The 27,999-nt window shown below is 40.9% G+C and overlaps 1 long non-coding RNA gene across 4 annotated transcripts; it reads left to right on the forward strand.

Annotated features, from left to right (window-relative positions):
* The first annotated feature begins 36 nt into the window (after positions 1 to 36).
* LOC113458713 (uncharacterized) lies at positions 37 to 27,999 on the forward strand. Of its 4 annotated transcripts, none has more exons than XR_012582393.1 (9): positions 37 to 112; positions 5,957 to 6,139; positions 7,552 to 7,651; positions 9,487 to 9,642; positions 9,788 to 9,931; positions 13,684 to 19,329; positions 20,122 to 20,209; positions 23,546 to 23,992; positions 24,172 to 27,999. It is a non-coding gene; the product is annotated as an uncharacterized LOC113458713 (long non-coding RNA). The 4 variants fall into 4 exon arrangements; XR_003379232.2 differs by having other exon boundaries at positions 13,684 to 19,319; XR_012582399.1 differs by lacking the exon at positions 13,684 to 19,329.

The raw sequence follows: 27,999 nt of genomic DNA on the forward strand, positions 1-27,999 counted from the left end.
CAGAGCCCCAGTAGCCAAGCTCTTATTCAGTAGCCTATTCACTTGGAGACACTCTCTCCATTCACTCAGCTTCCCACCATCCTGTGATGGCAGAAGGGCAGGCAAGTATAGGGTGAGTTCTTGATGCAAAATCTTTGTTTTGCACTTTTCCTTATGTGTTGGCCCAACTTCAGTAACCTTTCAGAAGCATCCTCCTCCTTTTCATATCCCTTGATATTTCCTCAAGATCTAAATGACCAATATTGTCTTAAAGTATAACATTTTTCTCTTTTTGCATTTATGAGATGAATTGGGAAACTTCCTGTACTATCCCTGGGAAACTGGACAACAAGCAGGACAGGAACTCCTGCATTAACACAGCTTGTATTTAACATGCACTGGTGTGTCTGTTTCTGAGGGTGGCAGACAGAGAACTACTGGGAATAGCCAGAATTTCTCCCTGTTGTAGGCAAGGCTGCTGAGAAAGCACAAACCAGCCACAGTGGTGAAGTCATGCAAATGCAATGCTACCAAAGGCCACAGGAATTGTGGAAAGATTTGTGTAAATATCTCATGGATTCTTGTGCTCTAAGGTTTATGGAAACAAAAACCACAGTCACAGAGACCATGCCACATTTGCTCGTCCCTTCCCCCTTCTGTTTCTTCTTCTACAAAAAGGTTGTAGAACAGTTTATGTGAAGCCAAGAAACTGATCTTTTTTTTTTCTTTTTGTGGTTATTAGTAATGTTTAAAAAAAAAAGTGGGAAAGATGGTAAGCATAAACAAAGTTCAGCAGGGTGCAAGGAAGGGTGGCTGATTTGTGAGTATCATGTGAAGTTCTTTGCTGTAAGCATGCCTGGAAAAATACATGCCACAGTCATGTTTCCCAAGTCATTTCAGACAACAAATTGTCTCTGTCACCCACCAACTGGAGCCCCCTTTCCCTGCACCATTTCATTCAGTAGATTGTCCATGCAATTCGCTTACCCTCAAAGGAAAGACACTGCATGTTTACCTTTCTGCTTCATTTTTGAGGTTTTATCATGCTGTCTTGAGAGGCTGACAGTACCTGAGTCTAGACAAAACCAGCCCTGTTTATTCATGTCCTGTTGTCCATTCCTGTCTGTTTCTGACTGCACCAAGGACATTCTCCCCTTCTTCAGATGTTTTGTATCATTTCAGATAGTGGTATTGCACTAGAGAGGGACAGTCTACATGAGGGCTCTTATGGGTAAATAGCTCAGGGGAATAATGCACCTGCTGTTGGGGAATATATGGATTGGTGCTGCTGCTGCTGGATGTGAGCTCCTGGGAGCTGGTGATTGAATATACAACACTGCTAGGAGAGGGAGAGCACTCTGTCAGGTGCCCTTTCTTTTTCAGGTCTTGGCTTCTTGCAGTCCCATACTGACAAGAGAGAGGTTGGGAAAACCACAAAAGGAGCTGGTTAAAAGATATGTCCTTAGTCTGTTTAAATTAACCACCCCTTTTCAAGTGTGAGGGAGCTTTGCCATCTTTTGGGTGGATCCACAAACCAGAGTGCAGGGAACATGTGAGCAAAGGACTCCAGCAGGGACTGGAAGCTGTGAAATTACTGAGAAAGGAAAAGAACAACTTGTATTGTCTCAGGGTAATAACCAGCCTGGCTGCTGGCACAGAGACTGCTGTGACCCAAAGGCGATCATCCTTCTCATGTCACAAAACCCAAACCTTTGCTGCCTTCCCACAGTGCCACAGCACCGGGTGTGTGCCACCCCCCCTGTCCCCTTCATCACTGGGGTGCATTTTTTTTTGTTTGCAAGAGGAGATTTTTACATGTAGGAAATTGGTCAGGATGAGCTGGTGCTGCAATGCCAGGCTGACTGCAGTGGCTGTGCAGCTGGTCCTTCCTTGCTTGACCTCTTGGAAGGACATTGACTCTGAGCAGCCTGCGTGCTTCAGCAGGTGGCACTGTGAGTCCTGCTCACCCACTGTGGGGCTTTTCTGCTGCAAGAGGTATTTTTCTTTTGGATGAGGAATAAAGCTGAGGTTCTGACCACTTGTGGTCTTTCAAAATGCCAAGGTATTTTTCAAAATACAGGGGTGCTGGCCTAGGCATCCCAGCCAAACTGCAGCTTGGGTAGCATCCTGCCAGTTCAGAGCTACACCAGTGATTCCACTGGGATAGGATTTATTTCTTCACTTCCTGTCCTAAAGGAACACCCACAAAGTTGTGAAAGTTGTGCACAGAGTACACAGAGTGCAAAGGAGGCTGCCCTGATTGCTAGGTGAGGGCTAGCTTCGTAATAGCTGGCATTTCTGGAGTGGCTCTTCAGAACAGAAGTGAGCAGGAAAGAAATAGCTAAGCAGCTCCTAGTCAAGGGTGTCGCTGATATACAAATAAAAAGGGGGACAAAATGCTCCAACATGTCAGTTGTGAAACATTTATTAAGTTAACAAGCCTACAAGGACCAATAACACCATCCTCACTGTCTGTTCCTGCAGCCACTTATGGGCACAGGCTTTAGTCTTGCTTTAACAGAAGCATGAGGAAGTTGGTGCTAGTTATCCTGCTCTGGTCTTTTCCAAGCACCCAACTGGCAAAACTCAGTAGCAGTGATTTATTCACTTCTATCACTTGCTTCGGCTATGGGCTCAAAAGACAATTATTTGATTGTATTACATAATCAGGGTTTTGTTTGCATAGACAATTTTATGTTCTAGATTCTAGTGGACAGCATCATCACCCTTTTTCTCATGAGGGAGTCTCCTTCCTCACAGCAAAGATTTGGAAAGTTCCAGAGAGCACTTGCCCACCTGCTTCCATATTTCCTCCAGCTTTTCTGTTCTCCTCCCTTCCGTGAGTGCTGCATGCTGGGTGCAGCGCTCCTGACCCTTGCAGAGTGCTGTTTGCTTATTTTATCTCTGAAAACAAAACAAATTTCTCTGTGTTTTGTTCTATTTCCTACATGATAGAATCTTTTGTTTTCACTTGCAACCTTTGCAGCTTCCAAGAATTTTTACTCCTTGTGCTTTGCTGAGATGTGTGGGGTTCAATAGTCTGCCACCAGGCCCTGGCCCAAGGTCGAGGATTCCCTCCTTTTCCTTCCCAGTATTGTCCTGCATCCTGCAAGGCCCTTCTCCTTACATTGCTGTGGCTGTCGTGACAAAGGGGACTGGCACCAGGCACACTCCTGCTGCCACGGTGACAGCTGCTGAGCACTCGCCAAGCTCTCATGACAATAGCATGACCTCAGATACTTTATTAAGAAAGTTTTTTTAACTTGAAAGGGAGGGTACACTTAAAAGCAGACAATAACACCTCGTCTGAATGCAGTGCATTGTTTTTGCAAGCCCAGGATAGAAATGCTTTAATATAATCTTAGCCTATTGTCTCCCAGCCTCCCTACCCATTTTATGCACAGGTTCATCCACATCCATGGTGGACTCTAGTTCTCAGTAGTCTCTGTGTGACTCAAAGCATGCCAATAGAGGTTATGGACCACTGGGCTCAGTATGAAGCCAGGCACCATGTTGACCAGGCAATAATTTAATGCTGCTGTGACACTGGTTATTTCTCTGTGCTTCCCTTTCCCTGGGGTGATAATGGAGTAAAATTGGGTGATGGTGCTTTAGTTCCCACAACAAAGCCTCCTGAGCAACGTGGGTCTGGCTGGAGCTGTGCTATGGATGCTGAGGGAGGCTGGGAGCTGTGCTCCTGCACGGAGCTTCTCTCCCATAGGGACATGGAAGGGGAGGATCCTGGTGGGCAAGAGCTTGTGCTGAGCTGTGCCTGAACTCTGCAGCTGGGATGGCTGTGGCAGAAAACCTTTGCCTGAAGCCACACAGAAAGTTTGAGAATGAGTAAATAGGCTTGGCAGAAGGAGGAAGTAGGGCTGGTCAGAAAAATTCTGACTAAACAAGTTTTCGTTGGAATTTACCGATTCATCAACATCAAAGCACTTTGTGGAGAGGGTCCAATTTTGACAAAGTTGCTTCCAAAACCAGGCAGGGCTTGAAAACTGCCTGCTAGGCACATTTTGGAAACCTGGCTAGTTTTATGCTGATTTATGCTGTCGGTTCCTTAGCAGTTCAACAACTGGTTGTTAAGAAGTGTATCTTTCCAGGTGTAACTCTGAAGTGACTGTCTCCAAGCAAGGAACCCCGTGGTGGTCAATGTCTGTGACCCTGTTCCTGCTGCTTGTAAAACCCCTGGCTCAGGGACATTGGCTCTGCAGAGCGCTATCAACTTTAATCAGACACTTCTTTCTATAAAACAGAGAAATCAACTGACATAAGAGTTGCTGCTTTCAAGTCTGGGACCTTTTAATACTGCTTTCAAGTCTGGGACCTTTAGAATACTGAAATAAAATGTCTGTGATCCATTTCTTTTTTATACATGCTAAAATAACTCTATTGATTTAAACAGAATTACTGCTCAGCTGAATTTGTGTAAATTGGAGAACTTCAATGAATTGCTACATAACCTTGGGAACAGAATGAAGCCTACAAAAACACCTAGATATTTATCCTTTCCAGTTAGAGCGAACAATTCTTCCTTTGCTTCTTATGACGATAGTGATGGTAAACCTTAAAAACAAAAAGAGAGAAAGAAGAGGAAGAAAAAAACAAAAAAACTTTCTAGACCTGGTTCTTCTCATCGTGCAATTCCTTTATCCTTTGCAACTGGGTTTGTGCGTGCGCATGTGTGAGACGGGGAGACAGAGAGGAGAGGGTATTTCACATTTCCCATGGTATGTTTTGTTTGGGATTGTGATAGCTGCATTCATTGTGCATAATCTATCAGGCTTTACAGAGCTTTTCTTCAGCTTGTCTTCTTGGAAGGAAAAAATGCTGTGTTTTTTTGTTTTTTTTTTGTTTTTTTTTTTCTACAGAGGACTTTTCCAGTGTCTAGTGCGCACTTACAGTACTGGAGAAGCACAGAAATACGCCATGGCTTTCAGGCTTGGCCAGGTCCAGATGTGCATCCCAAGATGTGCTAGCTTTGGGGAAACATAAAGCAAACTGAAAGGAACAGGATTTTACTGAAACAAACAGGATTCTACAAAAAGAAGCAGACCAATAAAATCTGTGCAGAGAACATTTTCTTTCATAGTACCTACAATTATGCAATTGTGCTAATGCACTGTACTTCAAATGTGCCTGTATTTTGCAGCAGACTCTTTCCTATTTTTTTTTTCAATTGGACACAGGATAATCTTTTAAGTAATGTGTTTATTTTAGCTTTGTTTTTCCCACTCCCCAAGGTCTGCTAGGATTTCTGTCCTATCTTTTTTATGTGCCAATGACATTGCTTGTTAAAAGGTCAGAATCAGGATTCGTTGTGGGGGGCAACAGTGCTATAAGGGCTTGACATGAGATCAGAAGTAATACTACAGTGAATTAAAAAAAAAAAAAAAGTAAAAAAAAAAAGTAGCAAGGCTCATGGTGTCGAAAGATCTGGGTTTCCCATCCAGACACCATCTGTGAAGCACTTGGGGACAGTGCCTAATGTCTGAGTCATCATGTTTGGCAGTCCTTTACCCAGTGGTCTGTTTCCCTGGGGGGAATATTCATTGGGGGAGAAAAGAAATGGAAGAAGGATGGAAGATAAACTGCCCTTTAGCCCCATGATTTATATTTGGTCAGAGTACCCCTGTTCTATTTTCTTTTACTTGGAATGTATCTTGGACATGTTTTTTCAATATGAGACAATCAGCTGGGCTCTCAGAGGAATGTCCCTGGAGACTCAAAACAGCCTCCCAGTAGGGTAATATGTTCAGCAGAATTCTAAGATGTATTCTCCAACATCTGCAGTCTATTTGTGCCTCCAGAATATTTCCCATCAGCATTTGGGGAATCAAAAGGCACTTTGAGAGATGGTCACCAATTCTCTACACTGCATGATAACTTGTAAAATGTTTACTTCTTTAAACTTGTACTGAGCTGGTGGTTGTTTCCTTTTTTTTTTTTTCTTTTTTTTTTCTTTTTTTTTAAGGAAACTAACAACAGAAGGAGATGAAAATACACTTTAAATTATTTTTTTCATACGAATGGGTTCTGAATGTAGTAGTAACTTCCTGGGAAACAAGAACGCTTAAGGAGTTATCATGAACAATGAAGTCAATGTCTCTTCTGGGTGTGTGACAGAATAAAGAACTTGTTCAGCTGCTTATTAGAAGTAAGTAGACACTCAAACTGAGAGTATTACATGTTGCATCTAATATGCCATGTCCTCATTTTCATTATTAACCCCATGCAAAAAAAAAAAAAAAAAGGCAGATGCAGAAGTAGAAACCAACTCCAGACAGGTAGCGAAAATAGCAGAGAACTACATAGAACATATTTCTTGTAGGAAGAAATTGAAAATATTAAGATTATTTATGCAGGAAAGTAAATAGAACAAGAGAGTATACAGCATGTGTCACACAGGGAATAATAGGTAGTATGCAAAAAGCCAATTTAAACCTCCCTTTCAACCTTCTCAGTGATATAGGAATTAGGAATGTTCAGAAAGAAAAGGAAATATTAATCGACACAATGTGCAATCAATCTCTGGGCATCAATTTTGCAGGGTATCATTTGTGCAAACAACAGAAAGTTGCCTGAAAGACTGAGAAAAATATTGTACAAATATTAAATGAAAATGTCATCTAGGCAAGATAAAACCAAATCCATCTAGCTTTATTCAGGAGGGCACATAAAGATAGAAGACAGATGAGCATATTACCACAATGACAGGAGCACAAGGGAATGAGTGTTCTTATGGCAGAGGGTCTCTCAGTCACCTGTCAGTATTCATGGGAAGCTGTCTTTATCCATGACACCAATTGCTATTTGAATTCGGTGACTGGGAGCACTTAATAATTAAGAAATTGATTAACTTCTTTCCAGTTGTTGCACTTCCTCATGAACTGTAAGATTTCACATGGGTGAGAGGAGGAATTTGTCCGTGAAAGGGCAACAGTGAGGAATTGCAGGCAGCTCTTCCCTAGCATTGCTCTTATTGGCTCTGTGCAAACTATCAAACTCAGTGGACCAGAAATAGGTATATTATGGCAATCTCCTATCACAAGGCAAATTGAGCAAGCTGTGGCACTGCACATGAAGCACATGAACCCACACCAAACAATAAAGAAAACATCTAAGGTTTGCTTTCATTAATCTTTTTTTTTTTTTTTCCTGAGATGCTTTCTCTGTTTCTGTTCTGTGAAAGCCAAATAAAACCAACAAATAACCGAAAAATCCCTAAACAAACAGTTGGGGCTTTGACTTGCGAAACTGTATTTGCATGTTTGTTCTGAAGAGGTTCCCATAGCCCAGCTCTGACTTTTATCTATCCCCACAGGATGTACTCCTACACTTTTTCTTCCAGGGTCCCATGCTTCCTGTGGGTGTTCTCACAGCTGCCAATTCAGACAGTTCGAGTCTGGAATGGACTTTTCACAATCCTGAAAATTCTCTATTCTCTCACTAAGTCAAGTGATTCCACACAAAAATATGGCAGATGTTTAGCATCAGGAATCAAAACAGCATTTTCACACCACACAGCACATTCTTCTCTTCCAGATACCTTTCATTTCCTCTCTACAGGATATGGAGCAATTTTCTTCTTTTGCTGCTGTTCATGTGAACTCAGGAGTCTGTGAATTATACCAGGACATTTGAATTCCCATGTAATCTTTTCTGAGAGGTAAAGGGGCTTGGTTCACTGATGTCTCATGCTTCACTTTTTCCCTCCTAGAAGATAAATATAGAGGTAATAACTGGATTGCTTCTTGTCCTTGATTTTTCAACACCATCTCTTGAATGTAATCTGTACTTCAGAGTAAGAGTAACAATGGGCCAGAATTACCTAAGTTGGGTATGAATTGTTTCTGCAGAGGGGTCTGCAAGTTTTGGAGCTAAAGAGAGCCAGATTCACTGGCACTGAATATTCCTAACGACATTAAGGGGGATATTCCAACTGAGATTTCACCCACCTGTGGCCTTGGATTAGCCTGTGGTATTTTCTTATGGTGATCTAGCTTCTTTTTATGAGGTCTCATGGAGCTGTGCATGTGGCCCTCTTCACCAGACTTTTCCCTGGCCCAGAGAAAGGCATGTGAGCATTGTGCTGAGCCCAGCTCACACCATTCCCCACCTTGTCTCTGGAGTTCCTCAGTACTGTTCAGTGCAAGGTTGCTGTGATACTGCATTGTCCACTGGAAAATGTCTTAAGTATATCTATGTAGTTCAGGGTGGAACAACTTGGAAGAAGCTGTGCCTAATAGTCCCCATTCCAAGCAGCAAAGAGGAATTAATTAATTTGCAGTCTGATTCTCTGTCATAGAGACCCTGGGCTTTCCACACATTCTGAGTTTAGCACTGTGACACACTGTGTTAAAGCTTTAGACATAAAAAAATGAACACATTGCCTAACAGAAGATAAAAGAACTGCATGGCTGTCACATAAATTATCTAAGCCAGTAATTAAATTACTTTCTTTGACCGCCATTCACTAAATTACTTCATCAAGAAATTGCAAGCGCTTTCTCTGTTCCTAATGAGTCTGAGACCAAAATAAATAAGAGGTGCATTTCAAAGTCTTCACTATGTGAAATGCTGTTACTAATCCTCATTTTTACAAAGAATTTTTACTATGCTGCCTGTGTTAAAGACAAATCTTTAAAGGAATCTTAAAAAGGAACCATTTGGAAGGTGAAGAATTCATGCAGAATTATCCTTTCTACTTTTTAGTGTAGTTTGGTGATTAGGATTATCTGAAAGTTTTTAAACTCAGCATTTTAAACAATGTAACATTCTCACAGAAAAAAATGCCTGCTCTCTCTGCAAATTTTCAATTCTGCTTCAGAGGACTTTATGTCTTCTGTAGACTATAGGATTTTAAAAGCTTTTTAGAAATATTTGGTCTTTTGCCCATTTTTGAAAAGGAGGGGATGGGACATTTTCAGACAGCTATGCAAAACAAGCCCCGTTTACACCAAACCCTTAACATAAACATATCATGCATACGCTTAGCAGCTGTATTGAAGTCAGCAGAGAGAGTGGAAAGGCTTTTGAACTCATATTTCCACACTGGACAGATCTGCAGTGTTAGTGCTGGTGGCGGATGAGGGATAGACAAGACCAAGCATACTTCTGAGGTTTGTAACTGTGTCTTGTATGGCTTCCCCGCCGACATCTGGAGCTGGGGAGAGGTGCTACACAAACCTGTATGACAGATTTCCTACCCAAGGCTTCCCATATGTGATGGGCAGCCTAAATAGCCACCGTTGGTTTACTGGTGGACTTGGCAGTGCTGGGTAAATGGCTGGACTCAATGATCTTAAAGGTCATTTCAAATCTAAATGGTTCTATGATTTTATGATTCTATTCTTTGACCATACAGAGAAGAATGACTACGGTTTTATCAATCATACTGAAAAAAAAGGGTAGCAATGTTGCAGGAAGAAAATGTTCAGTGCTTGGCCTGAATCTTGCAGAGATCCCTGCATATTTTACCAGACACTTGCTGTGTTCTTTCAGGCTTCTCAGGAATGTCTCTAGCAGCAATACCATAGGCAGTGTGTCATCCAGTGTGAGCATCCTGGAGGAAAACGCAGGTCCTGATCTGTTCAACTTCCTCCCCATGGACGACTGTTTCTTTACTTGTTCTACTCAAGGGTAAAAGAAGGACTGAGGGTCAGTATTACACTTCATTCTATAAATTTTTTTAGTCTGCAAGATTTCTAAGAAAGTTTTCACACTTTTGAAAATCCAATACACTAGAGATATAATAGTTCTACTCTGGTTTACTCTATTCACACACTGTGCTTTTGTATTTCAGAATCTTATATGAGTCTGCTAGAGACAGTAAGAGGAAAGGACCTTTCTCAGAGTCAGAGATTGCAGATGACCTCATGCTGAAGAGACAGGATGCAATGCACACAACATCTGGGGTACCCACAGGGCACCACGAGGAACTTGGCAGGTTTGTGACACTTCTGTTTTGATTTGCAGTATAGAAGGTCTGTATTCCTGGAGTTTCCTGGCAAAATAAATATTTTAAAGAACATATTAATGCAGACATGTTCTGGATTCAGTAAAAATTAGGTGTGCATATTTCAAATCAGTTTTTCTTTCAGTACAGACTTTCCAGGATGAGAAGACATGTAAGTATATTCTTAAATTTTCACTATTCTCTACAAGATGATTCCTCAATGGTCAGTAGGCAGCAGAGTTTTCTCTTACTGAAGGTGTAGCCCCCTAAGTTGATTAATTGAATGTCCTTCAGGAAACTCATCCATTTTAATGCATATGTTGAGAAAAATTATTCACAATCCATTTTATATTGGGAATTAGGCTAAAGGCAACTTAAGTCTTCTTTCTGATGTAAGTACAGCAACTGGATCTTTCCTTCACTTCTCTAAAGAAAGTCTGTAACTTGGTGACAAATTGGCACTTTAGCTAGTGTTCATGATTCTTGCAAGTGGACATAAAGATGACAATGGAACTTTATCTGGCCTAGACCACATAGCAGTTACAATAATGTCTAGCTTTAGTAGATAGTGATAATACAAATAGGTCCTTAGTAATAAACTGGTCATTTGCTGAACAGAAGTGCTATACTGGCCGCTAATTACAGGCCTATGCTGGATATATTGCCAAGTACATATTCTCAGTATTAGCCCAGAAGGCACTGGTTTCCAAAAGATAAAAGCTCTTCCAGTAAATTCTGTTGTGAGACTGGTGCCTGAGACTAATGGCACCAGATAGAAGCTTAAAAAAGCTGTGGTACCTCCCCCTTAATCATTTGGATGTCTTTTTCCTTAGATAAATTAGGGGTTATTGACTAACATACTTGGGAACACAAACTCTGTGAACTACTCCTTGAGTTTGAGTTGATCTATGCAGGGATCAGTCACGAACCAGCAAGGCAACGGCGTCATATATTTTACAAGATGGGAAAAAAGTAAATATTACTAAATAGCTATGATGCCATGGAAAGGGCAAAAGGTTATGAAAATTATTGGCTTGAGGAAGGAGTCATGTATACAGAGGGATGGAAACACTTGGCTAGTAAGTATGTGGCATTCCATGGCTGTGATATCAGAATTCCCAATACCAGGCGACTTCCCTTTTCTGAAATCTTTAGTAAATGCCTAAATTTCCCACAGATAAAAAAGAAAACCAAATGGGAAAGATAACCCTCTGTAAGTAGGAAAAGTTTTTGTACTAGAGAACAGCACCACTATTCAGTTGCATGGACACAGCCTCCTCAGGGCAGTTTAATATTTTTAAGGACCCCAAAGAAGACCCCTGCTTTTTCTTTGGGTACATTTTTCTCTGTTATTTGGGCTGGACCAATTAAACACATTTTGCTTTAACATAAAGGAATGAAACCTTGATGACTAATTTCTGTCCCATTTACTGTGATCTGTGAGTTTTATTGTGTATTTCTAATCACCAAGTTCCTTAATACTCTCTCTTTTAAGAAAAAGATATTGTAGCTTTATTTTATAGATATGCTCTGGCTGGGTATGTATCTGCTAGGATTACTTGTGAGACCTATTTCATACATCAGTATACTGTAAAATATGCTGCTGTCTCCATCTGGCTGCTCTGAATCTTGGTGTGCAACCCTAAAAAGAGACCTTGGACATAGCAGCTCCCTTTGTGTCTCTTGCTTCTTCTAGAAGCCTTGTGGAGAACTGCCCTATTTACTACATAGAAACAAGGGATTTTGCAGCTTGTGGGTTTTTTTTGTTATAGTATGTCTGTTTGAATAATTTGTCTTCGATAGCATTGTTGCATGGTGATGGGACTACAGAAAGTGCTTTACCTACTGTAAGCCTTCCATATAATGTGAAAAAATTGTAGGTAGAAGGGCCTCAAAGAGGTAACCTTTGATGTCCTAACTACCAAAGTAAATTTAAGCCTGTCCCCATTTAAGCTTGTACTAAGAGAAGCATCTAAATATATTAAAAGTGTTTTTTAATTCAGTGCATTGATGTGGATGGGAAATTATGCTCTGTTAGCATGGATGGGCATGCTGTGGCTGTTTCCCATCTAAGAATAAGAGGCTTCACCTTATGGTCGCTTATCCTGTTTACTAAATGCCACTTCTCAATATTCCACTCACTTATTTTGGAATTCCTCAGGCACTGACTGTTCCTCTGAAATGCCAGTGAGCCTTGACAAAAGAAAAACCCACAAATGAGCAGTCATTTTAAAAAGCTTTATATCTGAGAATCACTGGTCCTGCCATTTCAGCCACCTGCTGCCTGGTGTGGCACTGAGAACAATTACCTCCCCCTCAGCCCCTGTGTGTTCCTGGCTCAGGCAGCTGCAGGGAGAATTCTTCTTCAGGCAGTCCAGCAGTGCAGGCTGCCAAGGTTCATCTCCTGTGTGCTAACCTACAGGGCCTCTGTGTGTGAGAAACATGAAAGTATGACCCCTTTCCAATGGATGATCTAAGGAAAAATACATAAATGAAAATACAGCAGAGTCCGGTCATCTGTAGTTATAAATAACTTCTGCTGTTTTGTCAGCTGGAATCACACAAACATGCTATTGTTAGGGGCTGCAAGTGTATGCATCCAGATTTTGAAATAGGAATAATGCAGAAAATGGAGTAATTAACCAGATAAATGCTTGGTGTCTGTCTCACTCTGGCCATCCTACAGAGTGGCACGTGAAGAGCTGCAGTGCTGTCGATAACTTGGCCCTCGGCCTTCACCCAGCTCTGCCAGCGTGGAGAGCTGCTCTGATTGACTGATTTCCTAGAGAAAAGCATCAAGCCAGGACTTCTGCAAAAGACAGGCACAGATCCTCCCCTCCCTTTAGGGGTAGGGGCTGGATTAGAGTCGGGAAGAATGGGAAAGCAGAAATCGTCCTTACAGGAGAAGGAGGAAACTAACAGTCTTGCATCTCAGGTCAGCTTTTCTCTACGTTTCCCCCACCCTTCTTGTGAACAATAAGTCCATTTGCTATCTTCTTTTCCTTCCTTCCCCTTCTCTCCATGCAACACTTTGCCTGGGAACAGGGTGAAGGGGGTTTTTGTAGTAGTACCCAGAGCAAGCAGGAGGGTGGAGGCCCTTTGTAGCCTTGGCCAGGGAAGGGCTTGGAGGAGGCTGCTTGCAGCCACCAGCTTTCCAGTTGGGAAGGAATGGAGTGAGGAGTGTCTCTGACATACAGCAAAATAGAAGAGCAGTTAAATAGGCACTGCAAAGCCAAGGGAGTGTTTTAGGGCTGTGTGATTGGCCAAGCTGGAATCTTTGTTGGGGAATTGCTAGATTGAGTGCTGGACAGGCCTTAGGTGCAGGCTCTGCAACAACTGCTTATCAGATTGGGGGCAATTTTTGCTCTGGGAAGATGTCTTCTAATGCAAGAATTTAAAACGTTGCAGTAGTATGTTCAAGGATTCTCAGATCTGCTGCAGTGTGGTGCCACATACTTGAATAAAACAGTGAGCCTGTACCTCACCTTGCTGATGCAGCCTTTTGTCCCCAAAAGGAAAGAAGACACTCCTCATTGCTTCCTAACAACTGAGAGAGACAAGGCTGGATGCTCTGGGAAGCTTAACAAGAACCTAAGGAGACACAAAGGCTGCCTTTTCAAAAAGGAGCAAGATAGAGAGAATAAGCAAATTTGGCCCCAGGCAATTTATATTTGTTCCTCTTCTGCCTTGTGCAAATATGAGTCTGCTCTCTTAATTTTGGCGTTTCTGCCCTTGCCTTGCAGACCTGTGGAGTGGGAAGTCACGCAGGCAGCCCAAAGGCACCACAGCCAGAAGAGAAACAGGAGGAGGATGTGGAAATAATTGGAAATCCCTGGGTTCCAGAAAGTCAGCGGAGAACATGCCAGCACCCTTAAGCTAAGGAGGGACCTGGGAGAGGGCGCAGTTTGCATGTTTGGAAGGAGAGAGGGAAGTGCGTGCTAAGGCGGCAGTGTGAGGGTCTGTGAACTGCAGGAGAGGCATTCGAGGTGGGAACCACACCCTGTCTCTAATTCCCTCATCCAATCTGGCTGCAGCAGGAGCCCACACAGAAAAGCTCTTTCAACCCCCTTACTGTCAGTTGTCTCCACACTGCTCTGGGCTCTGCAAATGGCTCAAATGTGAAGCATGGGTGGTGTGTGTGTGCTGTGTTTTGTGTCAGCTTACAAAGCTTTGAAGTTGAGAACTTGTTTTTAAAATAAATTTCCTCATGCTGTGAAGAACAAAGCAGCAAATTTGCTACCTGAAACAGCCCCCATATCAGTTAAATTATCAAATGCAAACGGCTTATTGGAGTAATTCAGGAAAAAAACCCAAAACTACTACTTAAGAAACAGGCTATACATTTAAAAGATTTATATTCTTCTCACTTAGGAACAGTGTGCAAACATTATGGATACTCCCAGCTCTGCTGGCTCCCATGGTTTTTATCACACTCTGGCAGTGTGATAGGCTGAGCTGAAGAGTTTTAACTTGTTCTGCAGGACACTTGGCTGGAGCAAAGAAGCTCCTTCATAGCCCAAGACTTAAACAGGTTATTTCATGTGTCAGTGCAGCTAGTGCAGAGGAAGTGAAAATCACCCTCAAATGCCCCTTTTTGGAAAGTCCTCTGGAAGACAGGGAACTTCCCAACTTTAGAGTACTGCCAGAACATCCTATTTCAGCAGACTCTTCCAGAATAAATGCTTTGTTAGACTGTGCATTTCCTTGGGACACTCATCTGGGAAAAATTAGGATAATTTCTTTAATCAGGCATTGTGGCTGGGGCAGGGAGAATTGGGGAGCCACATGACCTCTCTCTCATATGCCTGTCCTTTGTGGCTGTGTAGGACTGGGGGGAATCCATCCTCTACCAATGTGCCACTGCAGGCTTAGACAGCCCAATGAACCATTCTGTTTGCCCTCAGGCTCCTCCAACCTGAAATCAAGCAACAGAGCCACTTTCCTGCATGGAAGCTGCCCAGCAGGAGAAACAGGGAAGAGGTAGCAGCTGCTTAGAGCTCTCCCCTTTTGCATCCAAGCTGCTTGCTGGCCCCGAGGTGCAGGGAGGGGGAAAGGGTGATGGGAGGCAGCTGGGGAATGTGATGCCCTCTGTATCCTTCCTGTAGTGACAAGCCTTATTCAAACACTTCAGTTTGAAAAGCTCAGAGTGCAGCTCCAGGAGAATGCTTTCAATTCATAATCAAATATGGGGCAATAGCAGATGGATAAAACAAACAAATGTGGGGGAGGATGAGGTACATTCTCAAACACTCTGGAGTGTGTTCTGGGAAGAAGACACCCACTTTCTACGTGTTTTTTCTCATTCAGGGTAATCTATGGGGTGAGTGAACTTTGGTACCTTCTTCACTGTGCTCAGAAAAATTGCTGGAAGATGCATCTCTTTTTTTTTTTTTTTTTTTTTTTGTGTGGAAGCAGTTCTCATGTCCTTGCAGGTTTTGAAGCTCTTCCTACCCCTGCTGTATTACTCCTCTCCTTCTTACATGAGGAAACTGAGCAAGTAGCTTGTCTTTCTGATCAGCACTAATCCTCCCCTGTCACTTTGCCAGCAGCCTGCTGAGTGGAGTCCTGGCACAGCCACCCCTCCGTGCATTAGTGCTCCGCGGGCCTCATTGTGTTACTCTCCTCACCATCCCTGCTCTGCAAGCTCTGCAAGAGGCTCTTCTGTCCAGTGGAGCTCTGGGCTCCCACTGCATGTGCAGCCAACTCCATTGTTCTGTTGGTGATGATAACACAGGGGCTTTTACAGCTAAGAAAGCCTCCATGCAAACTGAGGGGCTTCTCAAGGCACAGCAGGTCGGTCACCAGAAAACCAGCAGAATGCTAGAGGAGTCTGTAATGATTTATCATCTCAATGTGCTTGAGTTCCTATGGCTCAGGACTGCATACAAGATTTAAAACCTGCAGCAGATGTGGGGACATTGGTAGTAAATGAAGGTCCTGACAAAATGGTGTAAGGTGAACTTTCTCAGTTCAATCTTATTAATCAGTACGGGGTTACTGAGCAAACAGGGAAGATCTCTGCAGCTGGCAGGCCTGTGCAATAGTAGCTACAAGTGAAGCATGTCAGCATCTTGGAAATCAAGTTTTTAACTTCATGGGTTAATGGCACATAGATTATAATAGCAGAATTTCCCTCCTATTGTCTGTAGCAAGAGATCTCTCACCTTTAATTTGTTTTCAAATGTGATCAGTTTCTGCCACCTGTCAGCCAGCCACAGATGCAATATCATACCTGTAGGGAGGTCAAGGACAGAGCCAAGTAGTCAGTTTGAGGAAAGGGTAATATACATTTCAAATCAGCAGCAGTAGTTTAATTCTAGAAACAATGACAAAATGCTTTTAATTTTTGATCCCAAGTTCAGTTTTGGAGCCTTGTTTTGAAAACAGAACATTCTCTTGGCATGCCTCTACTGATTTCTTAAATGTGCCAGTGGAGGAAACATCATGCTCCTGTCTTCAGCTTCTTTGTAATAAGATCCAGTTAAACAACTAAAGATATTAAAAATTCATTAGAGCATTTCAATGGTGTAGCGAATGAGACCTGTTGTTTATCAAAGCATTTCCAGTCAAATAAAATGCTTTTTTTCTTCTTTTAATTATATAGGGAAAGACATTTGTTCAGAGTGCTTTGTATAAAATTGATTTTGTATTTATATGGAAATCATTTTACTCTTCTTTAATGAAGCAGTAGGTAAAGTTAGGTAATAGGGCAGATCCGTGAGAACATCTCAGCTCCAACTGCCAAATTCCCCTTTAGGTCAAACAGCACAGGTGAATTACATCACAGTACTGGGGCGGTACTCAGCAATAAAAGAAGTTAATTGCAAAGGCTTAATTAATTGTCTTCCTCATGAAGCATTTTTAGGGTACCTAAAGGTTTGCAAGTGAAAATACAGTGAACAAAATTCTGCTCTGATCTCCTAATGGTGTCTCAGAAAGGAGATCTTGGGTTACCCACATGAACTATCAGCCCCCAAATTATTGTGGTACTTACTTCTGACACTGCTAGATACTAGAAACATAGGAGCCTTTGGGCAAATCAAAATTGTATTGTCAAGGCAAATTTGCCACAAGAAAATAGCTTGTCAAGTCTCATTTTGAGAATGCTAAATTGTGTTCTGTATAGATTTCTGGAGCAGCATCAGGTTAACTGGTATTTAATTTCTGTTCAGCTGCATCGAATGTGACCAAATCAAGAGCCAAATAGCTGATGCAGTTTCTTATCACCCAGAAACTCTCACAAGTTCTTCAAAAGCTGTTATCATGAAAATAGCTCTGTTCAATGTGATTTCAGTTCTACCTCTCAGTGTGGTTACTGAGAATGCTAGCTGGAGATGTGAAGTTAACCACAATGTCCCAGTACAATAAAAGTTGAGCCAATGCATTAGGTCTGCATGACCTTTCACAGGAATCTAGATTGAAGGTGACAGCAAACTTGACAATTGAGTTAAGACTCATGGTTGGTGAGGAAAAATTGTATGAGGCTTGCTGCAGTTCCCATCAATCTAAACACAGTGGGGTCTGGTATTTTTTGAAGGATTCTGTTATTCTTTTAAAACTATTTGAAAGGGTAATGGACATTTATGCTTGGAAGACTAGGGACCTGTTTGAATTTATGAGATTTCAGTATTTTAAGCTTTAAATTAGTATTTAAAATGTATGCTTATCTTATGATATAAAATCCGTGGTTAAGCTTAGAACATAATGTTTCTCCAGATGTTTACATACATGAGCCAAACTGAGAAAAAGATTGTCAAATAATTTAATATCCAGCTCTGGAGAAAAACTTGCTTGAAATCTCTTCTGAACTGTGAATCATTAAAAAGAGTAATCTTAAGTGCACAGTATTTTTCAATGGAAGTCTGAAAAGACTTCGTAGTCTTACAAGGACATATTTTATATACACACATTAAATATGTACTTTTAAGCCTCCAAATAAAGATATATAAAGAGTACTACTTTCAATACTGTGATTTATCATGAACAGAACATGCTCAGTTCTATGCATTTTTCTCTTGCATTTAGAAATTTATTCTTGTCAGAAGTACAGAAGCTTCCAAAGCTTCCTTTTCTTGTAAAGATGTGCCTGATCTTATCTTCTATAAAAAGCTCTATTTTGGCTAACGCTCTATTTACATAGGAATGCAAGCATAATTAAATGCTGACAGCAAGAGGTCTGTTTGGGTGAAATCTGAATGAATATCTTATAGCAATGTGGTTAACAAACCTTATAAAAATAAAAAGGAGAAGCTGCACCCTCACACACTGGGCAGTGTTAGTAGAGGGTGTCCTGGAGTGGAGCTATGTAAACAACAAGGTGGCAGTGTTAGGTTTGTGGTGTTGACAGCAGCATAAACAGCATAAAGAAGCCTTCTAAACAAAATCTCCAGCTGATCAGTGGAGCCGACCCACCGCAGGCCTCCAGAGCTGCTGAGGAGGCGAGGTGCACGGCTGGAGGTGCCTATGTGCTTGCACCAGCAGGGAAGCTGGGCTGTGAGGTGCTGCTCTGCCATGGGGCTGGCAACAGGTGTGACATTGAGGGGACATGGAGGCTCGAGAGGGCTGGCACATCACAGGGCTTTAGCAGAACCAGCTCTTCTGCTGCTCCAAATTCCAGAAAAGGAAGAAGTAGCCCCACTGAAACTTAATTTAGCAAAGCACAAGGCTTTCTCTGTCAGGAAAAAACAGAGTGAGTGAAATCCTGACCCCCTTAAATCCATAAGGATGTTACAGATGATTTCAGAGAGCAGTAAAGCACTAACCTGTCCCTTTTGCTAAGTCTCTCTAGCCCAAGCTGCCTGTGTGGTTTGTAAGGGCACAGAAAGGGATCAGTACTTTGTCCATCTTTCTCTTTTTCTAAATTCTCCCCTTATCTGCCTGTTCTGTTGGAGTCAAAACCCAGTGTGTGTTGGAATCACCCACGGATGCTGAAAAGCAGTGCAGTATTGGTGATATTTTCCTGATGTCCAGGAGAAATGATGAAGAGAACTCCATCTTATCAGAAGGCTAATTAATGACTTTATTATACTATATAATTCTATAGTATATTACACTATATTACACTGAATCTAAACTGAATCTGCACAAGAACCCAACTCAACTCAACTGCCCAGAATCTCGTGACTGTCTGCTGACTGCCAGTCCGCACACGTGCTTAGCCCTGATAGGCCAAGGAAACAAAACACCATCACTCTGGGTAAACAATCTCAACGTTGCATTCTGCTTTAGCACAACACAGGAGCAGTGAATGAGATAAGAATCGTTTTGCATTCTTTTCTCTGCTTCTCTCACTGCTTCTCTCAGGTTCAGAGAATGTGAATCCCACAGTGTGACATGAAGGAAACACTGATTTGCACAGTGTTGTGGATCTTCCTAAGAAGTAAGCCCAGGTACCTTCTTTTTTATGTCACGGGCCATGAAAAGTAGTGCTAAGTGAGATATGAACTGCCCTGAACAGATGCAGCTGGTGTGTTTTACTGTGATAAGTGGTGGAAAAGCATGCCATATCTTCCCTTAGGAATGTGTTTATTGGTTGAAATGTTGCATCTGATACCATGTTGTACTGGTAAGTTTAAATAGGGAATACATATATACTTGTAGCAGATACTTAAATAGATGGTTGTAGTTGGTTGCTCTTGTTAATGCAGTTATTCACTGTTGCCAATGTTTTAAAATGTATCTATGTAAACTTGGGCATTTAGATACATATTTCAGTTTATAAAGAAGTGGTCTTATTTTCCAAAGCACTGAGAGACTATGAGACTTCTTGAAAAATAATTGTATGAGCATCAAGTGAAGTGTTGACATGATTGCATGTGTGATCATAGATGTGATCACAGTTGTTCATACAGAAATCAGATTCATTCCAGATTCAATTCTAGAAGATGTATAGGTGCATTCATTCAGTGCTAATGTCCTGTGTCTCACCAGCTTGTTAATAAGTGCCATCTGGTTTGAAATCAGAAGAAGAAACTGTTTTTGGAAGATTCCTAGGTTATAGTATTTCAAATTTATTTGTAGCTGCAATTAAACCTACTAAATAGTCAAGTATTTAATAGCATATTTTGTAGCACCCCTTTATTTGGCTTGTAGTGTAGTTGATTAAATTTAGAAGACTATACAGACTTGTCCTTTCTTTTTAGTTGACTGATGGAAGTAATTTGTCACTGTTTCCATCACAGGCTGCATGATTAAGATCAGAGTCAAGAACACAACTGTGCAGCTCTCAACCACTGGGACCATTGCTGTGCACTGAGATAACCAAAAAAGGTAGAGACTGAAAGAAGACAGTGTGATTTGAAATTAATCAAGATGTAACAACTCCCTTCTGTAGGCTGTGGTTGGGAATTCTCAGCTGAGCTGAGTTTGCCAATGGCTGATTCACAACTGCTGGCCTGTTCCTTCTCTGACCTAACGCTGTGCTCTTCTCACAGCTGCTGGGCTGCTGATAAATCCTCTGAAGTCTAAAACCTTGGGTTGCCTGAGGTTAAGGGAGCCCTGACAGTCTGCACCAGCTGAAGATCAGTCCCTGGGTGTCTGAACCCTACAGGGAGTGTTTTTTTTCCAGTGAGCAAGATGTTTGAGGGAACTGCAGGGACTGTGATCTGAGAATACTGAGGGGAAGCAACAGCCAAGACCCAAATAATAGTTCCTTTGGTAGCAGCTAACACATTTCCTGACTGCAGTGTTGTCCATGTAACTTGAAAAGAATTCTGAATGAGTCTGTGGCAGAATAAACTAGTTAATGAGATCATGGGAGAGGGCTTTTTTTCCTTGATGACCAACCGTTGTCTTGTCTGGTGGTAATAAATACAGGACAACCACAACTAATGGAAGAGCTTATAATTGCCAACAACAGTGGATCCCAGGCTTTCTTTTCCATGGGCCAGTGCAGTGCATGGGCCACACTGTAGTTCAGAGGAAGAACAGACAGGCTGAAAGCAAAACATAGATTCTCTCTTCCAGCGTGGGCTTTTGCAGCACTTCTGAAAAAAAAAAAAAAAACCCAACTCCCTGTAGAGTATTTATTTCAGTTAATCTTTAGAGGCCAGTTACACAACTCAGGAAAAGTATGTGAAGAAAAAGATAGGATGCTTTCCATAAGGATGGCTGGGCTTGGTAGGAAGATCTGCTTCTGATTAACATGCCAAGAAGGTACTGAGGTTGAAAGAGAATTTTACTAGACGCTTTTAAAGGAAACTGTTTAGAAAAATGCCATGCACTGACCTCTGAGAAAGATCTCCAGAATCAGTGTTTCCTTCCAGTTCACTCTGAGGTCTCTACCTTTCTTCTCTGTCATGCACTCAATAGCAATAGTAATAATACCAATACTTTCTGTGCTGCAACACTCTCTACTTCAAAGCACTTCACAAACACTGGACTAGATTCAGTCTGGTCTTCTATGGATATAAACTTTCTGTTGAAACCCTGGCTCTGTTATAGTGAATGGCAAATTTCCCACTGCCTTCAGTGAGGCTGAGATTTCACTCACTCCTTGTCAAACAATTTGGGCAAAGCTAACCTTCTGAAAGAGGTGAACGTGATAGCTGAAAGGAGATGAAACCTCTCTTCATTTCAGGGAACACATAAATTCTCAAAATGGAGGACAGGCACCTCCAGACTGTTAGGGGAGTGACAAAGGGAAGAAAGCCTAACCAATTATTCATCTCACAGTGTCTTTTTTCTCCTAAGTCAAGTATTAGGACAGGTCTCTGGTTTTGTTGTGCATTTGAATTTGTAAGTCTCTGGTATTTATATAGATATGACTATGGTTAAACAGCTGCTTGACTTACTAGCTTAGTTATAGCTTACTGCCTTCTTGATAACCTTATTTTTCCAGTACTTTTGCTTAGCATTGTCACTTGCAGTTGTTCATATCAGATCAGTAGGGCTTTATGCCCCTTTCCAGAGAGGCAGACCAGTCAGTGGTCAGATCCTTTCTCACATGCATGCTCAAATATGTTTTACTTTTAACACTTAAAACACTACCAGTGTCCTTAATACTTTCAGTCCTTTCTATCACATTGCTCAGTGAAGACAACCTTTAATGTTTTTTGGGCCGAAGAAGATACTGCATGTTTTCAGAAGTATATTTAGAGGTTGTAAAATGCTAAAAGTGTTTATTTTGTATGAGTAAACATTGCTTTTATAGTTTTGTGATCCCAAAGAAATTACTAACCATATTCAAGGCTGAAGAGGAGACATAGCACAGAATATCAAAACTGAACAGTGAGGAAGATATTAAGAAATAAAAATGCTTTAAAAACTAGTTGAAACATTGAGTGATGGCAGCCAGCTATATTTGCTCCTTAAGATCAGGGTTCTGAACCTGAAATCCTTATTCAGGGCAGAATTTGTATGATGTTGCCATCTGCCTCTGCTTTTGAATGATCCTTCTGAGCATTTCTACCCTCCTGGGGTAAATAAACCCCATCTGTCCAACAGTGTCTGTTACCTGAGCTGCTCTTATTTTCAGCTTCCAGTTGGTACATTCTGAATATGCCAAAGAGCAGTCCTGACATCTTGGCCTTGTTTTTCTTTCTGCTCTTCCATGTGTGTATCTCATTACATGGAAGTATGCTGAGAGGTCATTTGCCATGTAAAAATGTGATAAAAATTGAAGGAAGACTTCGGATTTTGGCCCCAGTTCTTCTACATTTTTTTTCCTATGTAGAAGTCTTTACAGCACAGCCAGAAGAGAATGTGGAAACAGCTGAAAAGTAAGTTGCTCTTCTCCTCCTTAGGTCTAAAGCCATAATTTCTCTGCGTATTTTGGAAAAACTGCTTTCCAAATATGAGCTTCACAGTGTTACTGTGGCCTTGTATTTGCATTCTGTGCCTCATCACTAGGAGCAGCTGAACTAGTTTAAATTCTCAAAAGCAATGAGAAATTCACTAGAGACAATAAATCATAAACATCATGAACTTCTGACTAGTGTGAAGTCATTCAAAAATATATTTCCCACCAGATCTCTGCAGTCTGTGGTATTCCCATCAGGTGATTAATCCTCTGTCAGGGTGCAAAAGGAGACAAGGAAATACAGCAGATAAGGAATACAACACTGATTATGCTTCCAGACTCTTTAGGTGATAGAAAGAGACTGCAATCAGTTGCAATGCCTTGCACTGTATGCCTTTTAAAAATTCTAAATTATGACTGAAGTTATAAAGTGCTCTGAAGTTTAGATGTGTGAGTGCATGTAGGGGTCTGTAGGTGTAAAGAATAAAAAATAAACCACTGCATTATCTTTCCTGACTAGCTGAAAATACATATTTTTTGGGAAATTTTAAGGTTTTCAGTTTTTTTTTTTTTTCCCTTTGGTCTGGGACAGCAGTCCCTGTAGTGTAAGAAGAACACACAATATTTGAAATTGTCTGTTACAGTGATTACTGTCATTATTGGCCTCTGAGTGTGTGTGCTCTCATAGGAAAACTTGGCAGCACTGGATGTTACCAGATGCTTGAAGTTTGAGTAAAAGTGGAGAGGAGCACAGGTGTATAAACCCAGGAGAAAGAACAACTCAGTGAACAGGAATTATGATCAAATAGAAGAAAGAAGAGTGGGTTGGTGGTGTTTGAGTGAAAAATGTAATTTTTCTATTGCAGAGCTTGAAGAGATTTTTGACTGAAATCAGTGATTTAAAAGAAAAGAGTGGATGCCCTTAAACACTTTTTCCCTGAAGGACTCTAAATGTTGTGGTGATTGCTGTATAACCTGACTGGCACTGTCTGAATGGGAAGGGGTGAGAATGAAGTTTGGAGCTGTCGATAAGGATTCTGATCGAAATACTGCATGCCTCAAAGAAGCAAGGCAATGGAAGGCAAGCAGCTTTTGGCTTCAGTCCTTATCCCTTATCCCTTATCTTGAATGGTTAAAAGGAAAAGAGTGCCATGTAATCAGAACTGAAATTTCATTAAAGGCATGGAACAGATTGTGTGGCTCTCATTTACACCTGCACAAATTTGGATTTGGTCCATGAAGCCGAACTAACTGGTGGAACTGAGCCTGGCGTCTCCTGCGTGCGTGGTCCCTGGCTCTGGCCGCAGTGGCGGGTGAGCTGCTATCAGGAAATGGGGCATGTGTTTCTGTCCTCAGATCTGTGTGCTAAGTGCTAGGCCTGGCCTGACAGATGTTAAAGTGCCTCTGAGTAAGCAGGGAAATTATATACAAAAGTTTCCTATTACGGCTGGAATAAACAATTTCTTAACTTTTGTGTATGCTTGTCTTTCAGAGAGGCACTGTGCTCTGACTCTGTAAGAACACTGATTAATTGCCTCAGTTCCTCTGGATCCCAGCACCTCTGGAACCTGTGGGAAATTCCTTTTCATACTACTACACTGACTTCTCAAAAAAAGTTTAAGTGCTTCATAAGCATAAATTAATTCAGCCAAACAGCATTTCTGTGATGTGGGAAAACCTGTGATGCCTACCTAACACCACTTACTTGACTTGCTTAATATTACAAACTGAATCAGTGATGTAGATAAGAACCAAACTCGGGATCCCTTCTTCTGACCTCCTTGCTTCATACAGTGAATACAGACATGGCAAACTCACAATATTCAACAAGTTGCTGGCTTGTGACTAGTGCAACTTTGCATGATAGTGCAAAAGCAATTCCTTTTATGAATTCCTCCTCCCACTTCAAAAACTACCTTTAGTGAGAGGAGAACGCTCTAAAAATCTCACTTTTACAAATGTAGCACCGAACCATTTCTGCCCTTAATTTTTTACCCCCGTATAACTGTGAGTGGCTTTACTTAACATTCACAATCCAGTTTCTTTCTTCGGTGGCTGAGTTAGCTGACTGGCCTTTAGATTTGGTTCCCTCTGGAGTCAATAGACAGGTGTGTATCTAGGAGGTTCTTCCAAAGCATGATTCAGAGCAAAAGTCCAAGTCAGGTGGTCAGATTTGAGTGAATGCCTAAAGCCTTGACAAACTCATGTTCCTGATTGCAAAAGGCGGAGCTGATATTCATCGGACAACCCAGTATAAAAGAAGCGAAATATGCCTGACAGAGAAAAGACTAAGAGATAGTGATTATGTCTGTGCTAGGTTTGTGCATCTATGAGGGCTCTAAGCAATAGGAATAAATGTACAGTGGAGACATCTATGTTACAGACAAATGTCTAGCTGGATGTGCAGTACTGAGCATAATTCAGAAACTACACATTAGTTTTTGAAGGCTGATTAAAATTGCCAGTTTTGCATTAATGATCGGACAACCTGCTGTCATTTGCTTTCTCCCTTACATAAAAAACTTCTGCCAGACATTAATTTTCCACTCAGGGAGGCTAAATGCATGTGAACATTATCTTGAATATCTTTTCTTAAGACAAGACAATGACATTTCTCTGTACAAGTTCAAACATGACTCTCCCATGTTGCAAAGAACTGTCAAATTGAATAACAGGTAGAGTGAAAGCACTTCTTTCCCAAACGATTCAAATGAGCATCACCTTAAATAAACAGAACCTGGCTAAGGGTTACATGAAAGATTTGTCATAGCAAGAAGTAATATTTGAATGATAATATCTCTTAATTTATTCATTATTTAAAGTTACTCTTTTAAATAGACCTAGAGCAGTCTTTCCCAGGTAACCCCTGAGATAAAGTTATCAGTCTCTGTCTCTCATCTTCACTGCATCCTGCTGTAAATAATGCCTTTGCACATGGTATCTCCTAGCAGTGGTGATTGCAGTAACTCTGGCTCCCAGCAGAAGTAGCTGGGGGTGTGGTTAAGCCAGGATGCAGCGAACATGATTCATACTAAAAACCTCAGACCTTGGACTGGTTGTAAGGGATTCCCACGTTTATTATGTGGGAAAGTGTTGAACATACTGTATAAATTATACAATGGAGCTGAAAGATTGGGATTTCCCTGTGTTAGTCAGTTGGTTACTACACTAGATTTAGACCGTCATTAAAGAAGAAAATAAGAATCTTTCTTATTATAGACAGCAAGACAATATTCAGGATACTTTTTAATTAAGAGAATCACAGAGAAATTAGAAAGTGATGCAGAAATTGGAGCCACAACTGATTTAACTGATTTGCTTTTGCACATAACCACAACCTTTACAGTAAAATGGCTTGATACTTCTTTTTTTTTTTTTTTTCTTTTTTTTTTTCTTGAAAGCAGGTCTCTCTAGCAATTCAGTTTTATTGACAGAAGACACAACCTTTCTGTGGTATTCAGGGCATTTACACTGTCTGACTGATTCTACTTTAGTCATCTGTTATGGTGCAGTTTGGAGGAAGCCAGGTTCCTCATACTGCCAGTGTAGAGGAGGCAGGCATGATTCAGAGAAGCCAGGCTAAATGCCTAAAGGAACTTGAAGGAGATGGTGTGAATACCACCTGTGCTACTCTGAACCTCATTTTTCAGTAGTTTTTAGTTTTACTATAAAATTTCTCTTGGAGCTCAACCTTTGCACACATGAAGTCAGGGACTTGTAACAGCCACCAATTTGTAACAGCTGAGAATCTGGCCCAGGATCTGTAATTTTGTTTTTAATAGCTATTTGGAAGAGATTATTTTACAACTTGTTCTAATATGTACATTCCCAGTAGACTGCTCAGGTAATTACTTAGGCTGTAGTTCAAATATTCCACAGTTTGAAATATGCTTGTAGAAAAATCTATTTTTCTGTGTACAGAGGTATAGAACAGTCACTTCTTTGGCATGTGACTTCTTTGGCATTCCTTTGCAAACAAATCCAAAGTTGTAGGTGTATAAATAAATGAAGATGCAAGTATTTTCAGTTTGTATTTAAGGATACATTTGGAAATGGGTACCTTTGCACAGCAAAAATTTGTTACCTGGCAACACACAAGGTTACTCAGAATAAAGAAAAAATTAAGAAATGATCATGAAAAAGAAGTTTGACATTGAAGAAAAATCTTATATGCCATCTTGAGTGCTCTTGACTTTCTCATTGGCTTTTTCTACCTATAAATTTCTCTTATGTTCACACGTCAGTAGGGCTTAGTTTAAATTTCTATGCTAAACTTATGCATATGTTTACATTATGTACCTCCATAATTAATAAGAAGTTAAAGATCTCTGAGCCACAACAAATTAAAGTGATATTTCAAACAAGGTGTTCAAGTCTGATAATTTAGTGCTTTAAAGATCCTCCCTGCATACATGTGAAATTATTCTGAACTGGGCACACTGGATGCATAGGACAGCTTCATAAGTTAATTTTCCCAGGTTAGAGTCTTGACAAACTGCCTCCGTGTGTATTGTGAAATGTATTTCTCAGCCCTGCTCCTGATTTCCCAGGGAACCCTGCCCTTTATATTAGAAGTGAATAATTAGATCACTGGGTTTAATGTCATTATGCAGCTTGCCAAGGCTGGGTACGCTATCACTTGCTAGAAGGTGTTCTCGGTCACCCTAATGATTGTAAGGCAGGACCAAATCTTTGCTTTCCCTTGGGAATCAACCTCAGGGTGGCGTCACTCAGTCAATGCATGACTTTTCTTTCAGGGTTTAACAAGCCTCACCAAAGACTAAATGGTGTATTGTAAAACCAGACCTGCAAAGTCTCACACACCTAACAAATGAGTCCCACTCCTTTTTGCTCTAAGGAAAAATTAAAACAAAGGAGAAAAAAAAAAAGGTCTTGCCTAAAGGGATTTCTCAGTGCTATTAGGAAAAAAAAAATCAAGTCAAACAAATAATTTTCTCATACCTAGAGACACTGTGACACTATCTTTTGCATGACACCATAACTGTGCTTTGGTGGTAGTGATTAAATGCTGTTCAGCAGGCTAAACCCTGTCTGAGAAGTTCTGTTTAAGAAAAAGGACTTTGTGTAGAATGGGTTATTTGGCTTTCTAGCAGTTTCAAAAACCAAAAAATTAATAACAAGAGGTTGGATCAAATTTTGAGGAAGATTTTTTTATTACATGAGAAATAACTTCAAGAGAATTTAAAAATAAAAATTTCTTTAATCCAGGAATCAAAATGCTTCCCATTGAAACATTGTTAAATGTAATTTAAATGGGTAAATAGTATTGCTACTTGAAATGTTTTAAAATATATTCCTA

The sequence above is a fragment of the Zonotrichia albicollis genome, chromosome 1 (assembly GCF_047830755.1).
Source record: "Zonotrichia albicollis isolate bZonAlb1 chromosome 1, bZonAlb1.hap1, whole genome shotgun sequence".
In the NCBI taxonomy this organism is placed as follows: domain Eukaryota; kingdom Metazoa; phylum Chordata; class Aves; order Passeriformes; family Passerellidae; genus Zonotrichia; species Zonotrichia albicollis.